The sequence below is a fragment of the Rhipicephalus microplus genome, unplaced genomic scaffold, assembly GCF_043290135.1.
Source record: "Rhipicephalus microplus isolate Deutch F79 unplaced genomic scaffold, USDA_Rmic scaffold_156, whole genome shotgun sequence".
NCBI lineage: Eukaryota > Metazoa > Arthropoda > Arachnida > Ixodida > Ixodidae > Rhipicephalus > Rhipicephalus microplus.
The window spans coordinates 218,341-222,500 of NW_027464727.1; the positions used below are offsets into that span (position 1 = coordinate 218,341).

General features: G+C 57.4%; 1 non-coding gene across 1 annotated transcript; it reads left to right on the plus strand.

Annotated features, from left to right (window-relative positions):
* Positions 1-749: 749 nt before the first annotated feature.
* Positions 750-2,564, plus strand: LOC142791285 (small subunit ribosomal RNA). The gene has a single exon (XR_012890134.1). It is a non-coding gene; the product is annotated as a small subunit ribosomal RNA (ribosomal RNA).
* The last annotated feature ends 1,596 nt before the right edge of the window (positions 2,565-4,160 follow it).

Here is a 4,160-nt window from a genome sequence, read left to right on the forward strand (position 1 = left end):
CGGTACGTTTGCGGCCGTATCCTCGGTGGGAATTTCGTGAGTAGGGTCGCAAATTCTACGACCTCGGCGGGTTTGAGAGCGACGTAGACTTGTGGCACGCTCAACATGCCACACGTTTCGGGGCACACCCGCGGTGAAATTTTCTCGAGTACGCTCGTATTAGGGCCCAAGGAGGTCTGGGTACTTATCGCTGCTATTATGTGGGGGTTCTCGTGAGCGGCGTACGCGAAAGCGACCGGGTGTCTGATATGCGGCGGGCTTCGGCCTCGTCAAGCGTGTCCTCGGGTCTGCTCCAGGGGAATCCACGGCAGTCGTCTGCAGCCTCATCCGCTTGATGCGTTAGGGGCTGGTTGTCGGACGGTGCCGTTTTACCACGATATCGAGGTGTGTTCCGTGTCGTCCTCGGGCGATTCAGATGCGAAAGCGCCGAAGACGCGGGCGTGACCCGTCGTCTGGCGGCTTTGCAGTCTCGGCTCCGTTGCTAGTTCCGGCCGGTCCACCGACAGTGCAGCGGGCTTGGGCAACCCGCACGGCGCGACCGAGTCGATGCAACGAAAAAGAGCGAGCATGAACGTGCTTCTTGCCGCACGGCTCCCACTCGTCTTTCGGGAAGGTTGTGCCGTAGCGAGCTCGAACGCCGTCATCTCGGAGTGCAAAATAAGCGTGTTGGGGCGCCTAAAGGTGGCCTCCGCCGCACACAGACTGCGTCCGGCCCGCCGAGGGCGAGGACGGACGCGCAGTCGAACGATTACCTGGTTGATCCTGCCAGTAATCATATGCTTGTCTCAAAGATTAAGCCATGCATGTCTAAGTACATGCCGAAATAAGGCGAAACCGCGAATGGCTCATTAAATCAGTTATGGTTCCTTAGATCGTTTCTTCCTACTTGGATAACTGTGGCAATTCTAGAGCTAATACATGCAGTGAGCCTGGAGCCCTTTGGGTAACGGGTGCTTTTATTAGACCAAGATCGATCGGGTTTCGGCCCGTATTGTGTGGTGACTCTGGATAACTTTGTGCTGATCGCATGGCCACGAGCCGGCGACGTTTCTTTCAAGTGTCTGCCTTATCAACTTTCGATGGTAGGTTACTTGCTTACCATGGTTGTTACGGGTAACGGAGAATCAGGGTTCGATTCCGGAGAGGGAGCCTGAGAAACGGCTACCACATCCAAGGAAGGCAGCAGGCGCGCAAATTACCCACTCCCGGCACGGGGAGGTAGTGACGAAAAATAACAATACGGGACTCTTTTGAGGCCCCGTAATTGAAATGAGTACACTCTAAATCCTTTAACGAGGATCAATTGGAGGGCAAGTCTGGTGCCAGCAGCCGCGGTAATTCCAGCTCCAATAGCGTATACTAAAGCTGCTGCGGTTAAAAAGCTCGTAGTTGGATCTCAGTTCCAGACGAGTAGTGCATCTACCCGATGCGACGGCTCGGACTGAACATCATGCCGGTTCTTTCTTGGTGCACTTCATTGTGTGCCTCGAGATGGCCGGTGCTTTTACTTTGAAAAAATTAGAGTGCTCAACGCAGGCGAGTCGCCTGAATAAACTTGCATGGAATAATAGAACAAGACCTCGTTTCTGTTCTGTTGGTTTTTGGAATACGAGGTAATGATTAAGAGGGACGGACGGGGGCATTCGTATTGCGGCGCTAGAGGTGAAATTCTTGGACCGTCGCAAGACGAACTACTGCGAAAGCATTTGCCAAGAATGTTTTCATTGATCAAGAACGAAAGTCAGAGGTTCGAAGGCGATCAGATACCGCCCTAGTTCTGACCATAAACGATGCCAACCAGCGATCCGCCTGAGTTACTCAAATGACTCGGCGGGCAGCTTCCGGGAAACCAAAGTATTTGGGTTCCGGGGGAAGTATGGTTGCAAAGCTGAAACTTAAAGGAATTGACGGAAGGGCACCACCAGGAGTGGAGCCTGCGGCTTAATTTGACTCAACACGGGAAAACTTACCCGGCCCGGACACTGGGAGGATTGACAGATTGAGAGCTCTTTCTTGATTCGGTGGATGGTGGTGCATGGCCGTTCTTAGTTGGTGGAGCGATTTGTCTGGTTAATTCCGATAACGAACGAGACTCTAGCCTATTAAATAGGTGCGGGGTTCCCAGCACCTTACAACCTTCTTAGAGGGACAAGCGGCTCCTAGCCGCACGAAACAGAGCAATAACAGGTCTGTGATGCCCTTAGATGTCCGGGGCCGCACGCGCGCTACACTGAAGGAAGCAGCGTGTCTTTATCCCTGTCTGAAAAGACTGGGTAACCCGTGGAACTTCTTTCGTGATTGGGATAGGGGCTTGCAATTGTTCCCCTTGAACGAGGAATTCCCAGTAAGCGCGAGTCATAAGCTCGCGTTGATTACGTCCCTGCCCTTTGTACACACCGCCCGTCGCTACTACCGATTGAATGATTTAGTGAGGTCTTCGGACCGATGTCCGGCGCGGCCTTTCGGTTGCGCCGGTCTGTTGGAAAGATGACCAAACTTGATCATTTAGAGGAAGTAAAAGTCGTAACAAGGTTTCCGTAGGTGAACCTGCGGAAGGATCATTAACGGATTGTGAAGGGTGAGCGCCTCAGCTGCGTCTGCGCCCGACACTTTCTGCCGCTGACCCCGTTTGGACGCGGGGTCGGCTTTTCCCCACGGGGCTGCCTGAATGTGGAGCGGCACCCCGTGACAAATTGTTGCGCCCAGCGGACGCCAACACCGCGACCTTGGACGGTCGGCCAGGTGGCGGACGCGGGTACAAACGGCGCAACGCACTCATAGGTCGGCTTTCGACCCGCCACTGCACCGTGGCTCGAAGCGCTCGAAATGCGCGACCCGACCGCTGCGGGACCGCCTAGTACTGTAAACAGGAGCGGCGGAGCGCGAACGGCGAGTCGTGGTTACGTCGGTAGAAGGCGAGGCTGCGCGTTCCCGAAACGCCAGCCGAGTGCCCTCCCGACCGTTCGAGCGTGCAAGAACGAGACCCGACAATCGCGCGGCGACTGCCAAGTACGAGAGGAACGGCACAAGCGTCGGCGGTCGGTCAAGGAACTGGCGATGTGACGGGTCCGCTGTGCACCAGTGCATACCGTCCCGCCGTCCGCGGCAAGCGCCTCCGCGTCCTCGGGTGACGGAGGCTGCCGGTCGGTTCTTGCAGGCGAGGGATCTCGCTGGCACCGGTTCGCGTTGACGCGCGGCCGGTCATGGCACGGCGATGCGACGGCCGAGGTGCGCAGTACTCGATGGAGGAACCGCACGCTCCGATGACCGTCCCGCCCTCCGCGGCGTATGCGTACCGACCGTAATGGTTGCAGCAGCGCCGGCCGGCTTTTGAATTCGCCACACGAAACACGGTGCGAGATCGCGGTTAGGGGAGCGTCGACGTTGCCAGGCGTTTTGCTTGCTGCCGAGGGAAAGGCGGCACGGCCACGTCGCGCTCGTCGCGATTAGCGGGTCTGCGCGCTTTGGGAAGGTGCCGCAACGACTTGCCGAAAGAGGAAGCACGGAAGAACGAGGGACTTGGACGTCCCGACAATTGAACGCACTTGCGGCCAGGCCCTTGCTGGCTTCGTTCTTCCGCCTCGAGTAGGCTCGTACGCGGCTCCGGCGCCGAAAGTGGTCCTTGGCACCGACTTCGGTGGACGTGGGAAGTGCCGCGCAAGTACGGCGCGCCTGGCTCCACCTGTTGGCTAAAGTAGGCAGCCGGATCGGCATTTTGGTGTGCGGTGGCAAACCGTGGATGCGAAAAAAGCTTGTGCGATTTCGTGGAACAAAAAGCGGGGGTCCCCCTTTTTATGCGGAGGAGACCGACCCGCCCGCCGTGGTGAACCGCGACGCCACGGTAAAAACGGGAGAGGCTTGTCGATGGGACCGTGCATCCCGCGCTCCACGGAGGCCGGGAGGCGGCCGCCCGAGGAAATGTGTAGCCGTCGAGGCCCGCATCTGCGTGCACTCTTATCCAAATGGGTGTACCGCAGGCATTTTCTGGTTAGGCGGGCCAATGAGAGCGAGCACACAACGATACCTACGGGTCCGGCTTGGAGAACCGGCTTCGACGCCTCCCGAGTATTTATAGAGGGGTGGACCACGAAAGCACTCGCAAGTAGCGGAAGCGAAACGCCGTCCGAAACACACCGTTTGCTCGATTTGCGGCAGCCGAA